This window comes from Mastigoproctus giganteus, chromosome 1 (genome assembly GCF_048544385.1).
Source record: "Mastigoproctus giganteus isolate SK-2022 chromosome 1, ASM4854438v1, whole genome shotgun sequence".
Lineage (NCBI taxonomy): Eukaryota > Metazoa > Arthropoda > Arachnida > Uropygi > Thelyphonidae > Mastigoproctus > Mastigoproctus giganteus.
Window position 1 is genome coordinate 56,894,953 of NC_143575.1, and position 12,347 is coordinate 56,907,299.

At 36.8% G+C, this 12,347-nt stretch overlaps 1 protein-coding gene across 2 annotated transcripts in view; it reads left to right on the plus strand.

Annotated features, from left to right (window-relative positions):
• The window catches only part of LOC150090813 (bifunctional purine biosynthesis protein ATIC), a 343,962-nt gene that overhangs the window by 115,429 nt on the left and 216,186 nt on the right, over window positions 1-12,347 (plus strand). The window lies entirely within an intron of this gene.

Below are 12,347 nucleotides of genomic sequence, written 5' to 3' on the forward strand. Positions count from 1 at the left end.
CTGAGAAAGAGTTAGGATGCCATCTGCATTTAATTTACTCAATCCATATAAGACTAAACACCAGTCAGGTCTTCTGGCAGGTGCCTAGTATCCAAACACTGCAATTTGTAGAATTGGTCTTTCTTAGTAGGGCTACTTTTTTGGTTCCTGACTAATTTTGTTGCTCTTCTCTGCACCTGTTCCAACAGTTCTGCATCCTTCCAAAATGAGGCTTCCAGACCTTTATGCAGTACTCAAGATATGACCTAATGATTTCTTTATGCAATAATACTTCACTTCTTTATTCCTGCAGGCAAACTTTCTGTATGTCTTATGCAGAACCCAACGAGCTATCCTAGTAGCCTGTCTGCACTACTCAGAAAATTTCACGTCAGGCTGTACAATTACCCCCAGATCTTTTTCTTTCTCTATTATTTTGAGTGCACCACCTAATTGTTATGTTATTCTTAGATTACTGCTTCCATATTTTACAAATCGGATTGAATTTTTTAACAAAAAATTTACTAAATTTATTTGTTAATGCTATGAAATGAAGTACATATGCCTTATCTAAGTCAAGGAACTAGTAATTGACTTAGATAGGCAACTTAAGAACTGTCCAAACAAAGTAGATTTCAAATATAAATTGGCTCCAAAATGTAAATCATAATTTTGTATTAATTGGTTTCAATATTTTAGACATAAATGAATTATACAATACATTTGAATTTTGATACAGTTTTCACAGTTTATGGAGTTAGTTCAAAAAAGTATCTCGTTGTTGTCAAGGGTAAGACAGTAGAGTGCACTGCAACAAAGCATAACATGTTTATACATGTTTCATTGCAGTATGCCACTCACTTTCTTATGGCATCTCTGTTGTCAGCCTATAACAGAGACTTTTTTTGCATCTCATATTTCAAAATGTTGGAGTGCAGTGTGTGTGTGTGTTAAATTTTGTTTTTAAAATTAATCTTAAAATAGCATATGCTACAGAACTCTGCTACAGAAAATAGGCTGTACACAAGTTTTTGACTGGCACCATTATTTCAAAATGGGTAGGAGTCTGTCAAAAGCAATTAGTGTTTTGGATGGCCTTTAACTTCAGCAAATTGTGAAATTGTATCTCACATGTGAAGTTGGTATGAAATAACTGTTTGTGAAATTGCTGGAGACATTATCTTTGTCAGATGACATCATTCCATTTTAATGAAACTTTGAACACAAGGCACATTTTTGCAGAGGTCATGCTGTGGCTGTTCTGCCAGCAGTTCACTTTCAATTTGTTTGAACACATTGCTAATGAAGAGATACTTTTGAAACATATCATAACTACAGATGAAATGTGGGTTTACGAGTATGGTCCTGGAATCAAAAGTTGGTCTTACAGCCAAAGATTTTTACTTCCATGGTAAAGTCATGTTTTCAGCAATTTTTGACTGAGGGTGTTGGCCACTGCAAATACCCTGGAGGACAAATGCTTAATAAAGAAGTTTATACTGAAGTTCTGAGATGCCTACATGATGAAGTTTAAAATAAAAGACTGGAAAATTTAAACTCCAAAGACCGATTGCATTTGCTACATTAATGCACCTCTCATTCATCACTACTTTTACAGAGCTTTTGGCCAAATATGGAAGTTCACCAACATCTGTACATAATGACTATGGCTCTCTGTGATTCCCCCCCCCACTCCCTTAGATTGAAGCAAACAAAAAAACCCTGAAAGAATATAGCTTTGATGATATGCAAAAAATAAACAGTAATGCAACAGCTCAGCTTCTGAAGAGTTCAACTCATTTTTGCTGGACCTCTTCCAAGAATGAAAAATTTGTTGGGTCAAGTGTGTCACTTCAGAAGGACATATTTTGAAGGGAATTAAGTTGCTCACCCTGTAAGTATACTTATCAGTAGAGTAGTGTATATTCTTATCAGTAGAGTAGTTAATAATCAGTGCGAAGCTGCACTTCTTCAGGAAAATTTATCATTACCATTAGTAGAGGCATATGATGCAAGAAAGCAAGCTTATATAGCATCAGCCAAAAAAAAAAAAAACTTTTCCCATTTCACCCATCCATTCACTCCAAAAGTTTGTTTAGTTCAGCTTTAAATTTATTTAAGCTATCAACTTCCACAACAACAAATGGAAGTCTGTTCCATCAATCAACTACCCGCTGGCTAAAGGCAAAATTCCACACATCTGTTCTATAACTTGAATCTATGCCCCCTCAGGTTTCAGACGCTGCAATTTGCAGAACTTAAGCCTATCTTGGTAACAGCAACTCAGCAACGAGATTAGTGAGTGTTCCACTCACTAATCTCGTTGCTTTTCTCTGTACTCGTCCTAGTAGCTCAACATCTTTCCTAAAATGAGGTCTCCAGACCTGTATGCATTATTCAAGGTGTGGCCTGACTACTGCCTTATACAAGGGGATAATCACCTCTTTATCCCTGCTAGCAAAATTCCTATATATCATTGACAAGACCCCCATGAGCTACTCTTGCTATCTGCACTGCTCAGAAAACTTCATATCTGACTGCATAGTTACCCCCAGGTTCTTTTCATTCTCCACTATCCCGAGTGTAGTACTGGACAGTTGGTAAGTTACTCTGGGGTTACTGCTACCCATATGCAGTACGCATTTGTCAATGTTAAACTTCAGTTACTATCTCTCAGCCCATTTGCTTAACTTTTCTAGATCCTCCATATCATCTGCAAACCTTCATCAATATCATCTGATATACCTTCATCAGTATCATTGATAATGCAGAAAACAGCAATGGGTGCAACACAGATCCCTGGGGAACTCCACTAATAACATTAGTCCATAAAGAGCAGTGTCCATTGATTACCACTCTCTGCCTTCTCCCACTCAACCTTCCTTTTATCCATTGTAGCAACTTGCCCTTAATGCCATACTGCCCCAACTTGTACAGTAGTCTTCCATGTGCAGTAGTATCAAAAGCTTTTATAGACAGATTTATACAGATTTCAGGGATAGTCAGCAAAGTGGCAGCAAAGTTTTAATGCAGCAATGTCTTAAACTTGGGAAATAGCGATCCCAAAATAACTGACCTACTTGGTGGGGTTGAATTAAAACAGTAAAGGAAGAAAAGGTTTTGGTAATTACAATTCAATTTCACATGAACTAGTTCTCTGATCAGTGTAGACAGGTAGCAGAGAAGGCCTATGGTGTCCTATTAATGGTTTATCATACATTTGCTTGGGGAGGTTGTAATCCCACTATATAAGGCAAGACTGCATTATATAGACTTATGTGGGCTGCAGAGTTTGATAACTGTGCATCTTAAAGGAGACCTGACTGAGGTGTGTGAGACTCTGAGGGGAATAAGTAAAATGAATGAGGGTGAAATTTTCATTGTTATAAATGATTCCAGAACTACAGGCCATAAATTCAAATTAAAAGAGTAGAGGTTTAGATTGGATTGCAGGAAATTTTATTTTAGCCAGAGAGTTGTTGATTACTGGAATAAGTTATCTGTATAGGCTGTATAGTTTGGGCTGAGAGCTTGCGGAGATTGAAATAGGTCAATTGGATAGGTATCTACATGAGGAGGGAGTCAAAAAGCTAGTTTATTTTAAATTTAATTTAATTTTATTATTTTTATTTTTTATGTATTTTATTTTATTTTTTGGCTGATGCAGCAAAAGCTTCATGCTTCCTTGCACCATATGACTAATACCAAATACTGATATTCATTTGTAAATTTTTATGTTTCTAAATAAATTCGTAAAGAAGGTAATCCTGTTAGGCCCATTGTTATTGGTAAATACAACCCAAGGTCAAAATTTAAGCAAATGGTTAGTTTCTATTTTAAATCCACTCAAAGAGAATCACTTAAAAAATCAATTGACTTCATTAACATTATAAAAGAGAAAAATTTAGTGGGTTTGGATGTAGAGAATATGTTCACGAATATTCTGGTGAGAGAAGCAGTAGATTTAGTATAAACTAAAATAAGAGGGTGGGAAGTTAGAATTCTATAAATGAATATGGTACTGTCTAATGTAACGATAATTAAAAATTATTACAGTTGGCCTTGGAACCTGGGTATTTAAAATTTGAAGGGAAAATTTACATACAAACATGTGGATTAAGTATGGAAAACCTTCTCTGACCAATCGTGACAGATATCTATGTGAAAAATTTTGAATTGAGAGCTATTTGTTTGATCACTTTAAGACCCTTGATATGCATTAAAAATGTGGATAATTTGACATGGGAATATGGAATATGGGAATATATTCAACATTCTGCCCTGAGGATTGCTATAGGTACTTATAGAACTTTTCCAGTTCAAAGCCTATATATTGAAGCTCATGAACTTTCCCCTAAGCCTCAGGAGAAAGATGTTACTTCCTAACTCTACAACTAAAATCCAAAGTCTACCTACCCATCCCATTAGACCAGCGGTTCCCAACCGGTGGTTTGCCAACCCTTGGGGGTTTGCGAAAGTGTTCCAGGGGGCTTGCACTAAAAATTCTATGATGGCGTCTGCTTAGATTTACATAGGTATATTATTGTAAACTAAAAAATATAACTAATAATAAAGAATAAAGTAAAATCAAATTAAATAAAAAGTAAAGAATTGCCAAAGAAAGGAATCACATCTCCCACAATTCCTTATAATTAGTTTAGTATCTTACAGTTTATAATGTTAAATAAGTATGTTTTCCATACTAAATTTTTTTTGATTCTCAAGGACAATTGTTATGCACAGGTATATACATACCTGTTTTTTATGCACATTTTTTTTTGTTATGAATTTTTTTTCTAAAAAAAAAATTCATAACAAAAATAGGTTCTAAAAAAATATATATTTTTTAGAACCTATAGTACTTAGTACCATGCATGGGTTTAAAAGTTGAAAGAAGATACTTGTTGACATTAGACTTGAACTTCTGTTGATTGTAATTTTCAGGAAATACATAAGAAGGAGGGTTGTTCCAGAAAACGAAAATTGAATAAATAAATGAGGAAGAAGAAAAGTTGGTTCTGTGAGTTTCAAGTTGGACAGTAAAAGGATATTGACTGGTTGTGGTATGTGTTTGGATTGCTTTGAAAGAGAAAGTAGGCATTATAGAAGCCAATTCAGAAGAACAGTGCCTGTGGAAGTATTTATAGAAAGATCTATGAGACAGAGAGCGGAGAGACTGTTAGAGATGAGACTGCTACACGGGTAGCACAGTGGTATCGTCACCGTCCTCCCCACATCACATGGAAAAGGCCTGGGTTCGAATCCTATTGATGACGCAAGGAATTTTAATGGGCTTTTTTCACTCCATGGCTGAGTTAGTCGGTCTCAGACACAATAAATATATAGGTAGATGTAATCATTTACGGGTGACCCTAATATCATAATTTTGGGTTTTTTTTTTTTTTTTTTTTTTTTGTTAGAGATGAAACATTAACTAACCTAACTGCCCTCTTTTGAATGGAATCTAGAAGCCTGAGAGAGAGAGAGAGAGAGAGAGAGAGAGAGAGAGAGAGAGAGAGAGAGAGAGAGAGAGAGAGAGAGAGAGATTTTGGGGGCATTGCCCCAGATATCGGAACAATATTCTGTGGTAGGTCGGATTTGCAATTTCTACAGAGTCACCAATAGTTTGGAAGAAAAGTAATGCCAAGAGAAAAAGAGAAAACCTAGTTTTTTAGATGCAGAGTAAGCAATATTTATAATGTGCTTTATGCCAAGAGAGATTACAAGTTAGGGTAATCCCCAAGATCTTGCCTAGAAATCAGAGCGTCATCGAAGATAAACATAGGAGCAGAATAAAACCCTTTTTGCGAGATATAAGACAGGACTGAGCTTTAGAAGGATTGAAATTAAGTTATCTTTGCTCCACTGGAGATCAGCATTTATGGAAATGGTAGTGGATATTTGAGAAGTTGAAGCTGTTTGAGCAGGGCAAGGTTTCTCAAACTGGAAGGTGGAATGCAACGTGCTATCATCAACAAAACTGTGGATAGGATTTCTAGTCTTTGGAAGGTCATTAATATACAAGAGAAAAAGAGTGGGAGAAAGAACTGAATCTTGGTGAACACCAGCATTAGTGGAGAAGTTAGAAGACAGAGTACCATTAACCAGTGAGCGGTCAGAGATAAAACGGGACACCCAATTACAAAAAACAGCTGGAAAACCATAGGATGGAAGCATATTTAGAAGACCTTTATACCAAATACGATCGAAAGCTTTTGAGATGTCCAGAGCAACTGCTTGTGTTTCACTGAACTTTTCCATTGAATTTGTCTGTAAATGGGTAACATAAGCCAGAATATCACCAGTGGATTGACACTGACGGAATCTATACTGGCAATCGTTGATCAGACAGAAGGTTTCTAGATAATTTAAGAGTTGGCGTTTAATTGATTTCTCCATTACTTTAGAAAAAGTAGAAGTAATTGCAATGGGGAGATAATTGGATGGGAGGAATTTTTCACGGTTTTAGGAACTGGCTGGACATGAGCAAAAACACCTTTGGGATAAGAAAGCGAAAAAAGGCAGCGAAGAATAGAAGTAAGTTCAGGAGCACCGGTTTTGTGAGCAAGTCGAGAAATACCATCTGGACCTGGAGCTTTCTTAGCATCAGATTCATCAAAATCCTTTTGACAGAAGCCCACAGGAGATGTTGAATGGAGTGTACTGGGAAGGGTTTGAGATGATTTACAAAGATCATCAATACATGAGTTGGAAGAAAAATAGGATGCTAGCAGATCAGCTTTATCTTTGACTAATATGGCAACAGAACCATCTGGGTTTGACAGAAGTGGGAACAGAGATGGGCAAAAATTGCAGCCAATAGTTTTGGCAGCAGACTAGAATGGTCAGCTACCATTGGACGAGAAGCAAGTTTTTCGGCTCTTAGCCTGTTCGAAATCTAGTTTGGACTGATTAATAACTGGTTTACAAAGTATAAATGATACTTCATAATAATTTTATTATTACGCTCTGTCTTATAAAAACGTAGTACTGGAAATATTTTTTAATAAAAATTCAGAAATATTATAGGATTTCATAGAATATAGGCTTAGTGGTTCATTTTAAAAATATTATGTTAAAAGGGTTCATTAAAAAAAGTTTCACGTTGAAAGGGGTTCGCGAAAAAAAAAATGTCGAAAGGGGTTTGCGAGTCAAAAAAAGTTGGGAACTGCTGCAGTAGACCGATACTGAATGACCCTCAGTTCACAATATTCTATAGAAATAAACCCAGGGCAGTGCAGCCTACTTCTCTCAGATTTCAGGCATTATTACAAGCTTGGAACATACATCCTGAAAAATTTCTTAGATTCAAACAGTCCAGATCCCCCATGGTCCTCTCTTAAACCATCCTCTGACAGTTATTTCCTAAACTGGGGAAAGCACACTCTTGAAAATGTCAACATACAACAACTCCATATTGCCCACACACAAAATTATTTGCATTTTACAAAAATATATACTGATGGGACAAAATCTGAGAGTGGAATGGGTGCGCAGCTGTCTTCCCTCATGAAACCTTCTCTGTATCACTTCCCAATGAATGCAGCAGCTATACATCTGAATTGTATGCCATCAAACTTGCAATAGAAAATATTTTTTATCTGTCCATCCAAAAAAGGCTGATGTATACAGACTCCCAGAGTGCACTTATAGCTTTACAGAATACTTCTTCTCAAACACATCCTTTTATAAAGTTGATAAAATCTAAACTGATGCATTTCCAAGAACTCCAGCAAGTGGTCATTTTCTGCTGGATTTTAGGCCATGCTGGGATACCAGGAAACGAATTTGCAGACTATGCTGCTAAACATCCATCCAAGAGAGAATTATCACAGTATTATATTCCATATCTTGACTACAAAAGTAACATATGAAGAATATGTAGCAATGGGCAATTCAGTGTCAAGCCCAAATGCATAATAAACTCTGCCAAATAAAACTTGAACCACAATTATGGACCTCCAGCTTCCTTGTAAACAGAAGGGAGGAAGTATTCTTAACCAGAGTGCGAATTGGCCAGAGTCACCTCACCCACCTCCATCTCCTCACAGGTACTGATCCTTTGCAATGCACACAGTGCAACTCTCCACTTACAACAAAGCACATTCTTGTTGAGTGTGCTTTATACACCACTGCTCACCAAGTTTCATTTAATTTTCTGCCAAACTGTAAAGAACCTTTGACACTCTGCCACATCATAGGTAACTCTGCTAATCTTCTGGAGTTTTTTCACTTTATTAAAGACATAAAATTATATGATTGTTTTTGACTAATGTCATAACAGTCACTACCTACTGCATATGTAACATTATGAATGTCAACAAGCAACTTGGCTTTGACAACAAGCCAAGTAAGCTGATAATCCTAGGCATATTGTCCTTACTCATGCAGAAAGTTTGTTCATGCTTCTGGCTTGAATAAAGCAGTTTGCTTGTTTCTTTTAAATGTTATGCCGATGTTTGAAAATCTGAATATAGCTCTTCAATCCAATGTACCTTATATCCGTGTGCTGAAGTCATTACTCTTAGATATGTTGAAGAATGTTACGTACAAATTTATTTTACCAATGTTTTTTCAAATCTCCCACTTCCATTTTGGAAATTGATTACCATAGCAGACCAACCAGAAGCTTGAAATCTAACAGATTATACAAAGTCATGCTTGCATTTTAAAACTTTCTCATAGCAATGCCGAGTGAGAGAATATTCAGCCAGGTTTGAAAAAACAAAAAGTGAATTCAGATCTTCTCCTTCTGGTGAAGTTTTGGAAATGCTTCTGACAGGCAAGTGTAAACAGTAGACCCATTGTTATGAACAAATCTTTGTCTCTATGTTTCTGAAGAGAGCAAGGTCTGAAACAGCTTTCTCGATTCAATCAAATTCAGTGTTGTCTAATAGAATATCCGAACAGAAATTCACAGACAGGAAAATGTTATGCAAGCTAATATTTGAAAGCATACCATACTGGATAAACAACCCTATGGCTGTGCTTTATTATAAAATGTGTACATTGCCTGTGAAATTTAATTTATAGTGCAGTGTTGGACTCTAAATAAACTCCTTTTCCAAAAAAATATGTTCCTCATGTTTGTTGGGGAAAAAAAAAAAACCCAATAAAAAAAGCTTGTTTTGCCTGTTTCAGCCCATAAACCTCATATATTCTTTTTGCTTGCAAATGCCTTATCTTCAGCTTTTTGAAAGTCAAAATTTGGCAGCTATGGGAATACCAGGAATTACAAGGTTGCAGAGCACACTTATGAATGTTCCTATACTTTTAATGTAAAAATTTTGAAATTATTGGGAGGAAATGATTTTTTATCAAAATAAAAATTAAAGAAGCTGTGTATTTAAGAAAATTTAATGATAAGACAATAAATAGAAATGCTGGGGGGGGGGATGGAATATAGATGCATTATGGATGTATCTTTTCAGCAACAGAATTTTTGGAAAAAGACAATCATTCTTGCCTTTCCAAAGCCAAGAAAGGATACTAGAAATCCAAATAACCATCCCATTGCTCTGACAAACTGTTCGTGCATGGCCCTGGCAAGAGTGGTTAATGCTCGCATTGTATGGTATTTGGAAACAAATGGTCTCCTTTCTATGATATAATGTTGTTTCCAAAAAAATCAGGTTCACTTTGGATCATTTAATCAGACATGGAATGTACATTCTTGATGCTTTTATTAAATCTGAGCATCGGGTGTCAGTTTTCTTTGATATTAAAATAGTAGTAGTAGTAGTAGTGGCATGTGATGCAAGAAAGCAAGCGTATGAGCTTATGCAGCATCAGTCAAAAAAAAAAAAAAAAAATTTACACAACCATTCTCTCTAAATGTTTGTCCAGTTCCTCCTTAAATTTATTTAACCTATCAACTTCCACAATGACAGATGGAAGATTGTTCTAGCAACTAACCACCCACTGGCTAAAGGCAAATTTCCGCACATCTATTCTCCATCTGTCTTTCCTTAATTTGAATTTATGCTCCCTTAGGTTCGTAATCTGAACAAGTGGAAGAATCCCATCAGAATTCAGCGTGCTCAACCCATTCAAGGCCTTATATCCAGCCATTGCAATTTGCAGAACTTAAGCCTCTCTTGGTAAGAGGATCCCTTCATTCCCCTGACCTGCCCTGGCAGCCTGTCCGCATTGCTCGAAAACTTCATATCTGACTGCACAATTACTCCCAGGTTTTCTACCACCTTAAGTGTAGTACCACACAGTTGGTACATTTCTCTGGGGTTACTTGTACCCATATACAGTACTTTGCATTTGTCAAGGTTAAACTTCAGTTGCCACTTCTCAGCCCATCTGCCCAAATTTTCTAGATCCTGTTACAGTAGTACACTGTCTTTACTGTCGTTAACAACCCTGCCAATCTTTGTATCATCTGCAAACTTCGACACTAAGCCTGATATACCTTCATCAATATCATTGATAAATATACAAAACAACAGTGGACCCAACACCGAACCCTGTTGTTATTGTTATTTGGTTTTTAGGAGCATTAGCAACTAAGGCCATATTGTTCCGGGGATATGCGGTGGTCATTCCCTGACCTTTCTGCATCCTCCGTATTTGGTGGTCATGGGCTTGAACCCCGGTCTAATCAAGAAGCGTGTGCTACGCACTGCTGCTTCTGCCCACCTGGCTATGGAGGCGGCCTACCGAACCCTGTGGGACTCCACTAATAACATTAGTCCCCGAAGAGCAGCACCCATTGATTGCCACCTTCTGTCTTCTCCCACTCAACCAACCAAGTGTATGACACAGCTTAGTTATTTGACAATTACAAGACCTCCATAACTTTGGTCTTAAGGTTCATATTAATGTTTTAAAAACTTCTTAATTGCCAATTTCAAGTTTATGTATGATTCACAGTCTCACAAGTGTTTTATCAGAAGGAGTTTCACAAGGATCTATTCTAATTGTCATAGTTTTTGCTACATTTAAAATAAGCTCTGTGACGGAACAACTTCCACCAGCTATAAGCAATGCCCTTTACATTGATGACTTCCATATTTTGTCATTCATACAATATGAGGATCATTGAAAGGTGCCAGCAAAAAGCCATTGAATCATCTTGGACATTAGCTAATGGGTTCATACTTTCATCACAGAAAACCACGTGTGTACACTTCTACCCCAAACAGAATCTTAATCCATAATTAAGGCTTGGGCAAAACATCATCTCTTTGGTAGCAAAAGCTAATTCCTCAGACTTATTTTTGACAATAAGATGACTTTTTTCAACACTTTCATCAGGTGCGCTGAAGGGCTTAATATGCAAAGCATATTAAGCCCCTTAGCACACCTTTTGCCAACCTCATGGGGTGCAGCTCTCTGTATCATTCTCACTTCATCTCTACCAAGCTCTTGTCCTTTCTAAAATCAATTGGTCTTCAGGTTTATTCTTTTGCTAGAAGATAGTGTACTTCAGTTGTTAGATCCAGCCCATCACCAGGCCATCTGGACTGCCACTGGAGCAGTTTGCTAATCTCCTATCCAAAGCCTTTATGTTGAAGTAAATGAACCATCTCTCTCATTCTAGCATGCTCAGCTTTCAACTTGTGACTTCTCTCTTAAGATCTGTGAGAGAAAGCTGTGATGCCACATTTTGCAGTACATTGAATGAAATCTGACTTCTAGCCAGTTTACATAGATGGCTTGAAGTCAGAATCATATGTGGGATCACCTGCTCTCCTCTCACACAATATAGTATCCAACAGGATTCCTCAAGACACTAGCATATATACAGAAGAGTTGCATGCAATAGAACTAGCCTTTTATCACATCAAACATAACCATTACCAAAGATATATGATATACACAGATTTGTTAAGTGTGTTACAGGCTTTTTATCAGCAGTGAGGTATAATCCTCATCCCATTTTCTGCCAGGTTGAGCAGATTCTTTATTCTCTCTCTTTCTGTCTGAATTTGACATCCGATTTTGCTGCAGCCCAAGCCGCATTAAAATTAGGAGAAATGATCTAGCTAATATCACTAAAAATCAGAAATATCCTTGAATAAGTTTGCCTGTCAGTCCCATATAAAGACTACTACAGGCAAGTAGTACATAACAAACTATACTCTTAGTGGCGAGGTTCTTGCCCAGACATGCTAGAAATAAACTCCACCAGATTAAGCCTCTAATAAAGCAATGGCAGTGCAGTCTGTGCAGGATCTGAAGAGAGGAAGTTGTTCTTGCTAGGTCACAATCATCTGACACACTCCTTTTTGCTGAGTGCAGATGAACTACCTATGTGTGAAATATGTAAAACTATTTTAACCATTCATCATGTTTTTATTGAATGTCCTGTGTTTACCTTCGCATAGCTTTTATTTTTTTACAGCTTTTTTAAGTCT